The sequence below is a fragment of the Pelobates fuscus genome, unplaced genomic scaffold (assembly GCF_036172605.1).
Source record: "Pelobates fuscus isolate aPelFus1 unplaced genomic scaffold, aPelFus1.pri scaffold_32, whole genome shotgun sequence".
Taxonomy (NCBI): domain Eukaryota; kingdom Metazoa; phylum Chordata; class Amphibia; order Anura; family Pelobatidae; genus Pelobates; species Pelobates fuscus.
In genome coordinates, this window is record NW_026961979.1 from 46,750 (window position 1) to 62,332 (window position 15,583).

Genomic DNA, 15,583 nt, shown 5'->3' on the forward strand with positions numbered 1-15,583 from the left:
ATGAATAATTCTAACCGGATTTTAACTTTCCTAATTAGACTATTATCCCTAATTTCAGGTAGGTTTTTTTTTGTTTTTGTTTTTTTACAAATTACCAGTAAATATTCCTCCTGCAGTAAGGAGTTTATATAACTAGATATCACTAAATCAGATTTCATATCCAGATGTTTTTAGTAAAATGTATTCAAATTAAATAAAACTAGCTTCTTTGTGTAGAATTTCTTTTAGACTTGGAGATTGTCCTAAGAATTGTCAATGCAGGTATAAATGAGAATTGTGGGGAAATAGGAAAATTTTCAGTTGGAGAGACAAATTTAAAATTTTTTTTAATTTTTGGGAAGATGTTAGATCTAAGATCTCTGCCTTTCGCTTTTTTGTCCTTAATTTTTAAAGGAGAATCTTACTTTACGTCAGTGGTTCCCAACCCAGTCCTCAGGTACCCCCTAATAGTCCAGGATTTAGGGATTACCCTGTGGTGTCTAAGGTGTTTTTTAGAAAAAGGGGGAAAAATAAACACTTTAGACACAACAGGGTAATCCCTAAATCCTGAACTGGTAGGGGGTACTTGAGGGATGGGAACCTCTGGTTTATCTTGCCAATAGAGTAAGGTTGGTGTGTCGTCCCTACAGGCTATCAAGAGTTTGGTCAGTAAATGGCATAATACCACCAGAAATTTGTCAGGAGTTCCAATTATCCAAATGTCAGTCCCCAAAATTGAAAATGCCTTCCAAGAGCCCAGAAACTGAGAATATGATCATGGTTTGTAGAGATTTGGTAGTAGGCGCCCCTCAAGTCTTTAGATGTCATCCAACCACTCTTTTGATGCTTTTTAAGATGGTCTGTAAATATTCCATCTTGAATGTTCTTACGTCGAGACGCCACTTTCCCTGGGATTTTGGAGCCAAGTACACTGTGGAGTAAACCTCCTTGAAACCTTTCCTGTTTTGGAACTTCTTCTATAACTTTTTGTTCCAGAAGAGTAGGCCCTCATGGCCTTTCGTTTGATGCCTGCCAACACTTTTGATTTCTTGAAGAAAGAAGATTTTGCGTAAGAGGCAAATTTTATCCTGTAAAATTCCTCTTATGATGGAATTGCCCCACACGTCCCTAATATTTTACACAGCGGGTAAAAGAACTTCAGTCTTCCTCTCACAGTCCCCGAATGGGCAGTTCTTCCCAGAGGTTCTAGCTCCTCTTCCTCTGGAAGAGCCTTATTGGTCAATAATGTGAGAAGATTTTTCAAGAAAAATTTCTGGAATACTCTCTTCCCGGTCTATAGCTTCTGCTGTCCCGAAAGGACCGATCCTTGAAGCGCTTAGTCTTCCAAGAGGATTGCGGTGTAAGGGGAGGAGGGTCTCTTTATACCTATCAGTCTAATTAATCTAATTAATTCCTGTCCTGTGACTGACAAGGGAGGAGCTACCCATAAGTGATGCTGCCATGATTAGCCAGGAAAAGGGCAGATATGCAAACTCCCTGCTACGGCAATACAAAGCAAATCCCTGATTGCAGAAACATTGGTAGTAAAGGTCCAATGTCTCTGGCGAAATTCCATTGGAATAAAAGAAATATCTGACTAAAAGTAATCTCTGAAGGAAAATTCTCTGAAAAGACAAAAGATTGTAGATTATGTCGCTAGACCTATAGGATGAAGACATCTGACTTTTACTTCCCAGGCAACTGGGTCCCAGGCAACTGGGTCCTTTACAAGTAGCAAACAGAACTTCAGCCAACCCGAACTGCTTCGGATCTTTTTACAGAAGTCCAGAAACTTTGAAAGAAAACTTAATAGAGCTATCTTCCAGAAAGACTTTCATGAACTTATTAAAGCCTGTTTTTAGTGCAGAAGCCAGATGGTTAATTCAGGTTCCTCCTTGATTTAAAAGCAGTGAAGGATTTTTTAATTTTTTTTAAAAGAAAAAAAACAGTTTGCAGACTAAACTCTTACAGGTAATGTTACAAACATTCACATTGATTAGCCTTTATTTGTATTATTCATTTGTTTGAATATTTAAATATTGGAATATTTGAACCTTCTGTTTTGGAGATTGTGGCAAACCTAGCCACTGTATGTGTTGTATGTGTAGTTCGCATGCTGGCAGCCGTAAGCTCTCAGCCTGCAAACACTTCGTTCGACGAACCGCGGCTTCCCGGGCCGTTCGTCAAACGAATAAGGGCTCCCCAGCTGGACCACACAGTTAGAGTCGTGTGGCGCTTGTTGAAATGGGTAATTAGAGGCTCTCCTAGGTGGCCGCCGTTCGGTTACCGACCATGCGGCGGTCGGCCATCTTGGATCCTTTGTCCCTACAGCGGTGTTCGGTCGTCGAATGCCTGGAACTGAAAACGGCTACTCGATGATACGAACACCGCTGGGCTTCCAGGGCGTTCGGGAGTTCCGCGCTCATCACATTATGTTCCCCATCGGTGTTCGGTAGTTCCAAACCGAACTCGATGGTCGTGCGGCGTTCGGTTAGTTTAGCTGGGAGCTGAGCGGTGTTCCCACTAAATGTGCCCGCAGACCCCAGCTATCTACCGAACGGTCTTTCGTATAAAAGCGATGAATATTATGTGAAATACAGATTTTTATGTGAATTGTCGGTTCTGTTGCACGATGGGATAATCCACTTAATCATCCATTTTAGTTGGAGTATCCCTCTCGTGCAGCAATGCCTGTTGGGATAATTACACTGCCTGATGGGAGAAATCCCCTGTAACATCTGTAAGGAAACCCATTGCATGGGGAACTGCATAAATATGGAAGTCTGTGAATAAAGCGAGTTAGTGGACTCCCAAACTGTGTTTCGTCCGGTTATTGGGAGGATTGGGGATATTACCTTACTTTTCAGCGCTGACTGTGGATTTACCTGTTATACCAGCAAGATCGTGGATTCTAATATTGCACTCCACTACAGAGATCCGTTGTTTATATTAATTACTTTGCTTGGTAATTCTTGGTAATTCACTGCGGTTTTGGGTTTTTTTTTTCCAACAGGGACAATGGGGTAGGTCTGGTAAAGAGTTAGAAGGGGGGGGAGGTAGTGGTCGTGTCGTCTTGCATTTTATCAGTGCGCTTATCTGGTGCATGGTTTACTATTTGTTCTAGTTACAATTTATGCTGATTCAAGTTGGTTGTTATCGTGCATTCGTCCCACATTTTCCATGCATCTACCCAAAATGTTTGCGATGGGATTGTTTTCCTGGCCATGGTTACATATCTTTTGGATGATTCTATGGTTTGGACACATGCAGCTAGTGTTGGGCTATGTGTCGACAACCAGTTCCTGCTAATTGTTTGTAAGGCTGCTAAGAGTATGTGATATATCAAATATTTTGTGGTTTTCGTTGCTTTTAATGGGAGAAGTTGTAGTAGGTACAGTTCGGGTTGTGGAGGGATTATCACTTTTGAGGATTCAACTATTAACTTTGTGATTTGTTCCCAGAATGGTGTTATTTTAGAGCACGTCCACCATCTATGGTTGTTCATTGCATCTCCAGCATTTGCCTGATGTTTGGGGGTTGAAGTGGTTTAGTTTAGTCGGGACTAGGTGCCAGCGGTAAAGCAGCTTCCTGGATATATCTACATGTGTGGTGCATAGTGTTAAGTTTTTATTCGCTGTGAATATACGGGCCCACTGTGACTCGTCTAGGCGCTTTTGGAAGTCCTATTCCCATGCTGATATGAAAGATGGTTGTGCGGTTTGGAGTTTTTGGGTTAGTATGTGGTACAGCTGGGAGATAAGTTGGGTGGGAGGTTTGTTTTGTGTGCATAATTGTTCGATTTGCATGTACATGAAGCGCAATGTGTTTCGTATTGTATATTTCGTTTGTAGGTGCTCAAGGGAGTAGTTTATTATTATCCAATATCTGATGCAGGGAGGTGATGCCATGGGTGGCCCATTTTCTAGCATTAAATTGAGTATCGTAGTGTCATAGCTGGGGATAGGTGTGGTATGGGTCCCATCTTGATTCTGTGCGTATCCCAGATGGTCAATGTTAACCTGGTTGTTGGTAGCATATCCTTGTATTCTGGTCTGAGGTGGCGTGGTATCCACATTAGTGTGGTTATGTCATGTCCTTCTGTGTGTGCGGCTTCCATTTGGAGCCATTCAGGTGATGGTTTCTGATGGAACGCCATGATGAGAGGGCTTAAAAGTGAGGCTGAATAGTATGTGCCAAGGTGTGGTAAGCCTCCCTTTTTAAAAGGTCTGTGTAATGTGGATGCTGCTACTCTCGTTTTTTTTTTTGTTCCATATGAATGTTGTGAGCATGGTTTGTGCATCTTAAAAAAGGGTGTTTGGAAGTTTGATATGTAAGGTGCGGAACAGGTATTGAAGTAACATTTTTGTTGCACTGCATTTGGTTAGTGTGTTATGCAGATTTGTCGTGTTTGGGGAGGTGAGTGATAGCATGATGTCATCTGCGAACATCGTAAGTTTGTGTTCAGTGCTTCCCATTTTTATCCCCTTGATGTTGGTGTGCTAGGGGTTCCAAAACTAGGATATAGCGTAGTGGGGATAATGGGCATCCCTGGCGAGAGCCATTTGTGATTCTGAATTCTGACTACGTGAATCCACTATTTGCTACTCGGGCGGCTGGGACTGATATCAGTGACATGAAGCTCGGAGGGATGTTGAACCGCCTCAAGGAATCCCCAGTGCACCCTATCGAACACTTTCTCAGCATCCAGTGAGAGGAACACACTGGTTCTTCCCGAGGCTCGCGCTCCAGACATCAGATTAAGCAATTTTCTGGTGCCGTCTGAACCTTGTCTCCCTGTAACAAATCCCACCTGATCTTTGTGGATCACTGAGGGGATAATAGCTGAAAGTCTATTTGCATAAATTTTTGCTAGGAGTTTCGTATCCGTATTCTGTTAGGTGGTATCCCCGGCTTGCGCAACGTGGCGATGTGTGCCATCAGCATTTCTGGTGGCATATAACCGGTGTTTATGATGACGTTAAATGTTTTTTCTAAGTGGGGAACAAAGGATGTTGCAAATTGTTTGTAATACAGGTTTGTAAAGCCTGGTTTGTGGGTTGGTGTGGGTTGGTGTGGGTTGGTGTGTTTTGTCATCTTCTGCAATTTATGTGTTGTGGATTTTAGTATTTTGGATTGGGCCTGGGTTTGCCTAAGTAGAGATGCTAGGGCTTGCTGCTTTATTGCCCTGGGAGTATTGTTTCATTTTTAATTTGGTTAGCATATACGACGTTTTCTGGAATAAGAAATCGTTCAATGCCTTTGTGGTTTGATAAATTAGTTCCTGCCCGTATGTGGTTGGGGAAAGGAGACTTATTCTTGTTGCGCTATCTTTTTTTTTGTATGCTGCTCTGCTAATTAGTAGGCTTCTAATTATTGCCTTATGCGCTAACCATATGCTCTGTGGTCGTGTTTGGGGTGTACAGTTCGTTTCAAAGTAAAGGGTCAGCTCCCTGTCCAGGGCTTCCTTAAAGGATTGATCATGTATGAGAGTTTCGTTCATTTTCCAGGGAGAGGTCCCATTATGCTGGAACCCATCCCTTAGCGTCAGTCAAATCGGCATAGAAGGTAAGAGGTTCGCGGTTACCAGAATGTAATCGATGTGAGTGGTGATTTTTGGGGTGTGCTGTGCGCTATGTGTCATAGATGCCAAATTCCAATAATTTACTGCCTTGCAGTAGGGCTTAAGGGCAGCATGCCCTGGCAGCAAACATGCCTGGTGTCAGTTTGTACGTTGTGTCCAAATGTGGGTCTAGAATGTGATTTAAATCACCACAGAGAATTAAGTTATGTAATTGGGGAGTGGGTATTTTTGAGAGAACTCTGTGTAGAAAATTTCTTTGGTTGGTATTAGGGCTATATACAGAGGCTATCGTGTACCTGTTGCCACCTGCCTTGGGCATCTTTCTTGACGTTTAGCAATTCAAATGAGAGTGAACGATGTAGCAATATGGAGACTGCTCTTGATTTTGTGGTGTAGGTGTTTGCTGTTTCTAGTGTGGTGGAATCTCATTAAAAATAAATTTAGTAGGCCGAGATTACCACTTGGCATGTGTACGTGCATATACTGGTGTATAGGTCGGTTGGTTGCACGTGGCAAAGATACAATCAGTAGTGTACGGAGCATGTGCGAGAATACAGGATGTAGTACTCCCCTCCTCCATTGTGCTGGGCAAGCCATGTGGTCAAACAGGAAGTTAGTTCTTGTTCGATTGATTGGGTAAGAGTATGTGTGGGTGGAGCTAATTATGGGTGGAGTTACATGCCTATATAAGGAGCCTACACTATTGTCCGGGGCTCAGATCTTGTTGTATTTTGGTGACACTAGTCCCTCTGAGTCCCGTTCGTTGAATCGAATAAAGAATCTTCCTTCCTGAAGAAACCTGTGTCCATCTCTCTGTGCATGGCTTCCGTCAGTTTCTCCGGTATCACAAGTAGGACTCTTCGTTTGTGCGGCGTATTTAAACCGCACGCATTAATGGTTAGTATCTTCAGGTTGTGTCAGAATGGTTTCCGTTGTGTGATCACATGTTATTGTGATGTCATGATTTTGATTATGCTTCGACTTGGGTTGGATGGTGGGGAGAGAAATCAGAGGGGAAGAGGTAGTGGGATATTTACATGTTCCCAACGTTGGGAAACTGGTGTGTCGGTTGGGGTTTGTCTCCTGTGGTGTGGCGCGTGAGCTAATTGTGCCCAGAAAATTGAACAGAACTTTTTTTTTTAACTTTGTAATGCTCGAGGGTGTAAGCTAGTGGTAGATCTTTTGATTGCTAAGCTGTGTCTCCAGATCTGTGCGGTCTGTTGTAGGCATTCTGTAGGGGTTATAACACATTGTGTGAGTTCATCCAGACTCTCCTGTCACTATCCCCGGGTCCCCCCCCCCCCATCCCCCGGACGACCCGTCATCTCTGGACCCCACTGCAGGGCACCACGGGCTCATCATTATGTATATTGCGGTCTCTGTTCCCCACACGCCCGCACGTCTCCCCGCACCGGGTCCACCCAGCCATCAGCCATCAGCAAGTGTCCTATTTAGGTCCATCAATATTCTGCAGACACGGCCCCACAGTTCCAAGCTCCCTTTATCATGGTGTGTGGTAGTCGTTGAGCAGTCATAGCGACAAAGTAAACATTGTCCCGTACAGCTATCCATCTCCCGCTCGGCCGCAAGCGGCTGGGTATACAAGGCAGATCATCCAACACACCCAGTGCGGCATTTAACTATCCGTCAATCGGGTGACTTCATGGAGAGGGAACAGGGGGAGACAGCCCCAGCGGACCCCCACAGTTACGTTATGCCTTGTGAATGATTGTGAATGATTGTGTGCGATACTTGCGTGTCCCTCTGTGTGTCGTCCTTTGCGGCCTAGCGGTTGCTGGAAACCGCTTGCCATTCCAGCTGGAGTCTGCCTGGAGAAGAGTCTTGTGCGACTTCAAGTTGGGGGTTCATTCCCCACTCCTTTAGTTTTCGGATTCCATCTTCTGTGGACGAAATGATTTTGAGGGCGCCGTCTTTCGTCACCAATAATTTTGTAGGGTAACTCCATATGTATCGCATTCCATTATTGTGAAGCGCGGTTGTGACAGGCGAAAATTCTTTCCTCTTGCGGAGTGTCGCCGCTGGGATGTCAGGTGAGAGTTTTACTGCAGCATAGGCTTCCGGTGGTTTCGATTTGTTCCTACTGGGATGTAAGATGTGCTCTTTGACATGATAGTAATGTGCTCGCATCAGGACATCCCTGGGTGTGGAGTCAGGAAGGTGGCGTGGACGTGGAACTCGATGTACCCTGTCCAGCAGTAGCATGTCAGCTGGTATAGCGAGCACAGGCTCGCAGCAGGCCTCTTACATATTCTTGTAGATCGACCGGGAGTACTGACTCAGGTACCCCTCTCAGCCGCAGATTGTTTCACCGTAGCAAGGTATTAAGGTTTCTCCGGGCTCCAAGAGAGGCTGAGCAATGCTCTCATCGTCAGATGCCTCGTCGCCATCCTGTGTGGCACTGTGTAGGCCTGATGTGTCCGAGTGCGATTTCTGCTGAAAGAAATTATGTTTCTCCGCTTTCGCTCGGTTCTTTTTCCCTTTGTGGTGGGACATTTTCTGTAATAGAGTGTGGATGTCGTTCTGTGTGCTGTGATTGAAGTAAATTGTCAGCTCATGTGCCGAAGCTAAGGATTATGCATCCATCTTGTCCGGCAGTTGGCCACGCCCCGATTTTATGTATTTTAAAGTGCTAGTCTGTTTTTGTGTCCCCACGTGTGTAATGGAGTTTTGCCTTTGTCCTGGGAGATAATAGTTCTGCAGAGCACACGCTGAACGAAGGCCTGACAGAGCCGCTTGAAGGACACTGACTGGCTGCTGTTAGCTTACACTGGAAACCTTTTTTCTTTGTAAAAGCACGCTATAGAGATACCAGATGTGATTGGCAATGTGCACTGGAACAGTTCTGCAGAGCACAAACTGTAGGCCTGACAGAGCTGCTTGAAGGACACTGACTGGATGCTATTAGCTTACACCGGAAACATTTTTTTCCAGGGCTAGGGGAGGGAACTATATGTTTATGTTGGGTGTGTTTTATATTTTTACTGTACAGGATTCGATAAATGTTACTCCTCCCTGTGGGATGTCCCCTTGCATGGGGACCTGCATAAAAAGCCCTGTATGTGAATAAAGCTTAGCTGATCCTGCTTTACTAAGGGAATTATCTTGTGAAGCTATTTGTATTTCGTATGGATTTCGTTCCTTGGGACTACCGAACAGAGGTCTATCTACCGAAAGAGGTTTGGCTAGACGTGGTTTCCTTACAATAGCTAGCCAGAAGAAGTTCTGCATCATTCGATGTTTAGTTCGGCTGATCCCTAAATGACCGGATAAGGGTATGTCGTGCGCTATGCGCAGTAACTCCTGTCTATACTTTCGAGGCACAATTAACTGCTTTATGGGTATGGGAATAGACCCAGCTACTACCTTCTCTGCATACCGGTATAATAACCCTTGATCCCAAGCATATATCTCTCCTTCTAAACCTGCCTGGTTCTTGTCTAATCGGTCTTTGTAGACCTGCAAGAACGGGTCTAGAGCGACCTAGCACCCAAATTCTAGGGGGGCATCCCAGAGAAGGGCAGTGTGGTTACCCCACTCCCCAATTCAAATGTATGTTGGCCGTGGGAACCTGGTTGATCGCTCCCCCTGCCACCCGCACTGCTACACAATCCCCCGTAAGCTGGTCCTTTGGGACAAGGTGGTTTCGGACCAAGGTGATGGTGGCCCCGGAATCTCACAGTCCCTCCATACGCTTCCCTTCTACGTGGACGACTTGGCGATGGGTTCCTCCACCTGGGTGGCTGTGGAGGGCTGGATGAATGATTCACTCTCATAGCAGTGTACCGCAGCCCGAGTGCCAGGAGGTTGGCCTTGGTTGGGCCATGAAGGTCGTGCCCTGTTTCGGGGGCATTCTCGTTGTACATGCCCCAGTTGGTTGCAGGTGTGGCTTCTGATGTGTGCCCGGGAGGGAGTACCTAGATTGGTATTGGTTGTTAGCTCCCCCGGATCGTGGGTGAGCCATTTCGGCCAAGGCAGGCCTGTGGTTTGTCGACTGGGGGAATACCCTGGGTGGTAAATGCTGCTCTCGCCTGGTGTCTTGATGTTCGTCCGCTAATTTAGCCAAGTCTTGTAAGGTGCATGGTTTACGATCTCTTACCCAGTTTTGCATATCAGTAGTTAGTCTCCGGTAGAACTGTTCCAACAAGAGTAATTGAATGAGATCTTCCCGGGTAGTTGCTTGCGCCGCATCAATCCACCCCGTGGCTGCTCGGTGTAAGCGGTACGCAAACTCTGCGTGGGAGTCCTTTTCTTGTTTTTTCAGGTCCCGGAATTGGAGTCGGTATTCCTCGGGGGTAATGGCATACCGGACTAGGATGGCCTGCTTTACCTTCTGGTAGTCTCTGCTGTCCTCATCAGGCACTGCCCGGTAGGCTTCTGGTCTTGGGGCCCGATATCATGCAGCTGGCACAGTCTTTCAAAGTCCTGCAAATATCCTTCAATATCGCCCTCTGTGTCCGTGAAGTTTTTAAAGGCTTGGTAGGGAATTTTTGGTTTTCCCTGTATATATTTAATATTTCTTTATTGTTGGAAAAAAATCCTTTTCAATTACACTGATTATTATTTTTTTTACATACATAGACAGTACCATCAGATATTTCATATAAATGTATACATACAAAAGATTATGATATGAGCCTACATCATATCTCTTACCCTGATGGCATCCAAATTTAACATAACATGAAAAACATTACAATACTTGGGAGCAAGAAGTAGTAGAAATTAGCTAGTTGTCTAGGACGATCTTAAACTTAGATATCATATTATCAAAAATGCTAAATGTATTTTCTATGATTAATATGAGCTCATCTTTACAGTTCAACTTCTGGTTATCATACGAAAGCTATATCCTATGTCCCTGTAGATAGCGTTAAACAATATTTAGATTAGACAAGAGAGGAAGAGGGAATCAGATCAGGTGAAACAGTCTTTAATTTTCGATAACCACTTTTCTAGGTGGTGTATATGTTTGCTATTATCATTAGAGAAAACAACCCCTCTTTCCATTTCAAGCTGATATAATAATTGGGTTATAAACTGTCTATTATCGGGTGTATAAGTTTGTTTCCAAGATCTTGCTATTAATATCTTCGCCGCTATAAAAGAATGTATAATTAATATTAGTTGGTCTTTTGGGAATCTATTCCATCTCAGTTGGAGTAACCCCGTATATGGGTACATTTTAACTTTAATATTAAAGAACTCTAAAAAAGAGTAGATTGAGTCCCATAAGTTCGAAATTTTTGGGCAACTCCACCATATATGTAACATGTCCCCTTCATATTTTTGACATCTCCAACATAGAGACGAATTTAATGTAGATATTTTGGCTAGTCTCGTTGGTACTAAATACCACCTATGATAAACTTTAAAGAAAGTTTCTATTAAGTTTAAACAGTGTATATATTTTCTTAGAACTTTCATGGGTATACACCAGACCTTATCAGTCAAAACTATATTGAGATCTTTCTCCCATTGTTTTTTCGCCGTAGGGTGGATATCTGAGTAAACTTGTCTGATCAAATCTGTGGCCAGGGAACATATCGATTTTGTTGTTTCTTTCTCAAAGATCTTATACACTAAGTTGTTTAAATCGCTCTCTCTTTTTAATAAAGATTCTCTTATTTTAGAGGATTTATAAACGATATAAATCCTCTAACTCTAAAATAAGAGAATACCTCTGTATCAGGGAGGTTTAATTTTAATTTAAGATCGTTAAATGGCATCAACTTTTTATTTTGAAGGAGATCTTTGACATAAATCTCTCTTTGCGATCTCCATTTAGAGAGATTCATATCAGGGATAATCCTTTCAATAACTCTTATATTTGCTCCTTCAATTATCTTAGTTGATATCTTGAGTAATTTTTTAATTCGGTGCCATTCTCCGATCAAGTGGGATACAATCAAAGAATTAACTTGCATTAAGTGTATATTATAATTAGTTCTATCGTCCCAGATCATAAGAGAGAGATCTTTCTCAGTTATCCTTGTCGATTCTATCTGATACCATGGTTGTTTTCTTGAATCAATGCTCTGAAACTTGTATATATGGGAAATTATACTAGCAGCATATATGTCTTTTATTAATGGGAGGGCCATTCCTCCTTGATTGATTTTTTTTTGTTAAAATTTGGGATTTTATTCTTGGTGAAATTGAAAAATTATTCAAATGAAATTGGAAAAAGAGTGTTGGAGCATATCCAACCATGGTTTACCAACTGTCAGTGGGATCATGTTAAACAAATAAGTCCATTTGGGAATAACATATGCTTTTACTGTGTTAACTCTTCCCCACCAAGAAATTTCTAAGGGACGCCAACTCTTTAAAATCATATTAGTATGTTTAAGTAATTTTAGAAAATTAGTTTCTAATATATTCTTAGGATTCGCCGTAATCATAATTCCCAGATATTGAAATTCCTTTTTAGTCCAGTGAAATTAACATTTTTCTTGGAGAGAGGATAAAACACGGAGATTTATATTGATTGATAAAGCTATTGTTTTTTGGAGGTTATAGTTAGAGACATCCTCCTATTTCTCAATTTCCTTCATTAAGTTAAAAAGTGAAGTCTTCGGGATTTAGCTTCTACGTCTTCAATTATCAGTCCTCTTATTACCTGATTTTCTCTAATAGATAAAGCTAGTGGTTCGATTGAGAGAACGTACAACAGGGGTGACAATGGGCATCCCTGTCGTGTTCCATTGTTGATATCGAACCATTCAGAGCATATATCATAACCTATTATTCTCGCAGATGGACCTCCATATAAAGCCTGTGCGATCCATCCCTCAAAGCCAAATGCACTCAAAACCTTCTTCATATATCCCCATCCGACCCTGTCGAAAGCCTTTTCTGCGTCAAAATAAAGGGTCAAAATAAATCAATAATTCTGCGAGAATTATCACTTGCATGGCGACCTCTAACAAATCCTATTTGATCTATGTGTATTAATTCAGGGAGTATTAAATTAATTCTATTTGCCAACATTGCAGCATACAATTTAATATCTATGTTTATCAAAGAGATAGGCCTATAGTTTGTTATTTCTGTTGGTGATTTATTAGGTTTCAAAATAGGTTTTATATTGGCTCTCAATAATTCTTGGGTTATTTTGCCAGAAAAGGCCATCTCATTAAACGTTGCAGTCATATTACGAACTATAGTTTTTTTTAAATAATTTGAAAAACAGGTTTAACTGTGTTATTTTTTGATTTAATTTTTCTTTTTGAGTCAAAGTAATTTTAGGAATTTTTATTTTATTTAAATAGCTTTCTATTGCCTGCTCTGTAGGTGTATGTTGGAGATTGTATAATTTTCCATAATATTTCTTAAATGAGTTACCTATATCTTCTGGGGACAACAAGACTTTTCCGTCATCTATAATTTTAGATATCTTATTTTCCATTTTGTTTTTTTTAAGTCGATCAGTCAGTAATTTGTTTATTTTATTGCTTCGATAGTAGAATTTGGTTTTAAGTCGTTTTAAACTAAGTTCTATTCTTTCAAGGATCTTTTGATTTATCATATTTTTGTATTTTTTTTATCTGATTAATTATGTCTTCTGAAGATTTTTTTTTATTTTGCGCTTGTAATTTATATAATTGTAGATAAAGTTCAGATATTGGTGCCCCCTCAAGCTTTATATGTACACCATACATTTTGGTTAGATGTTGTTTCAGGGAGATTTTCCTTGAAAAACAAATCTGAAAGATTCTTTATGTATTCAATATTTTGTTTTTTTGCTAATAGGAAATCATTCAGTTTCCATGGCGAAAAGTCTTTCTTCCCATTTTCTTTAAATTCTAAAATGAGAAGATCATGATCTGACCATGTATTAATTTCAATTTTGATTGTTTCTAATCGTTTTAAAAGATCCTTGCTGAGGTTTTATGTGCCGATGAAGTATGGGTATAGTTACGTTCGTTAGGATGAAAAATTCTCCATAGATCAAATATATCTTTTTTTTTGCCAAATTATTTAAGCAAGCTGCTTGGTTAGCAAGACTTCCATCTATACGTTGCCCAAATTTTACTTGTTTATCTAGTTTAGGGTCTGATACACAGTTAAAATCACCCGCTATCAATAGTATTCCTTTACGAATTGTTTCTACTCTTCTCATTATTTTCGATAGATATCTAATTGGAGCTTTATTTGGCAAATAGATGTTCGAGTAGATCTCGTTTATCTTACCTATCCATATAATAAATCTCCCTTCTGTATCGCTTTCAGAATAATCTCATGAATAATTGATGAGACTGGAAAACAATATTGCAACCCCTTTTTTTTTTATTTGATCCGAGGCTTCCGCAATAATTTTAAATTTTTTATAGTTCCAATAGTGATTATCTTGTTTTTTCCAATGGGTTCCAAATTTGAGCTTTTTCCTTTATTAGGGTATTATATAGATATGCTCTTTTATTTGGGGAGTTGAGTCCTTGAGCATTTATTGATATCAATTTTAGCATTTTTATTGATTAATTTCTAACCGATCCCCTGTAAACTAGCGATTCCATTTTCAGCTAAGTATATATACAAATACATTTAGAAACAAACAACAAATAACTCAAGATGCTAAAAAGCATCAAACCTGTATAGCTCCTGCCGGTTATGCAGCACCTATATATTGGAATACAACAAGATTCCAACATCAAAGTATCATATAGATACCCACAGGGAGGGAGTCCTAATTGGAGATAATAGGGGACAGTATATAAAACTAGGGAGAAGAGGAGTAACCTTATCTTAAAATATTTTCATAGACTGTATTTTGTAATCTTATCCTACAACGTTTCCAGTGGCATAGCCCAATAGCTTATAATGCCTAATTACTTCAAAGCATTTTTTTTTTTTTTTAATTTTTATCATAACATGGATAATTTCTGTGCTATAGTACTTTAACATATCTTAATTTCAAATGCCCTTTTCTTGTGCTTACAGTGCGCGATATCTAAGAAATGAATAATTCCTCTTTACATACATATTTGCTAGTGGTTTCTTACAAACATTGCCTGTGCATAATTTCATGTGATGAATTACACTATGTTCTGTGTTCAATTTCTCAAATACCTTATATCTACTATATATATATCATACTATATTATCTACTCCTATTACATACTCTTATAATCCTTAATATCTCACGCTATGTTCCACAACTTCGCCATGATCAATTTACAGTGCTCAATTCACCGTGCAAAATTATTGTGTTATATCTTATACTATTACGTTCCACTGTAATATGTGATTTTATTAAAGGACACGGAGGCTCATATTATGCTTATCTCTTTCTTTATTATACCTCAGCAGCAAAGAGAAGGTATAAACATTCATAGAAAAAAGTTTTAACAGGTTCTCCAAGGGTTAACACAACATTATACTCTTAACCAATAGTAACAGTCCTTCTATCTATAACTACTCATGTGACCTTTCCTTTCCCTCTTTCTTTGCTGCTGCCTCAGCTAAGTACCATCTAACTTTAGCTTTCCTCAGAGCAACTTATTTAGTTTGTTAAAGCTTTTTTTACTGATGTCTTTAATTTTAATGTTATTTTCTATGTTATTTACATGTCTTAATCCTATGTGTGGGATATGTTAATCCTTCTGCTCTGCTACCGACCGGTGCCTATCGGCGCCTGGTGCAGATAGAGGACTTCACTGGGGTTTCCCTCCCCCCTCCGGCGGTTAACCCCCCTCCCACACCTCCCCGGGTAGTTTATTACCCGTTCTTCTTCATCCTCCTGCGAATCGCGGCGGCCGTTACCGGCGCGAGCGCTCTGAACCCAGAGACCGCTCGCGCATGCGCAATAACGGCCGCACGGCGCGGCGGCCATTTTCCAGCAGTCTGGCTGGTCCTTGCCAAGCTTTTTCTCCGCCCGCCCCCTGTATCTGAGGGCGGACGCTCAGGGATTGGCTATCGGCATTGGCTGGCAGCTTACCAGTGCTCCCTGGCGGCCATTCCGGAGGGAACACTCGGTAAGCTGACAGCCTTTGTTTGTGCCTG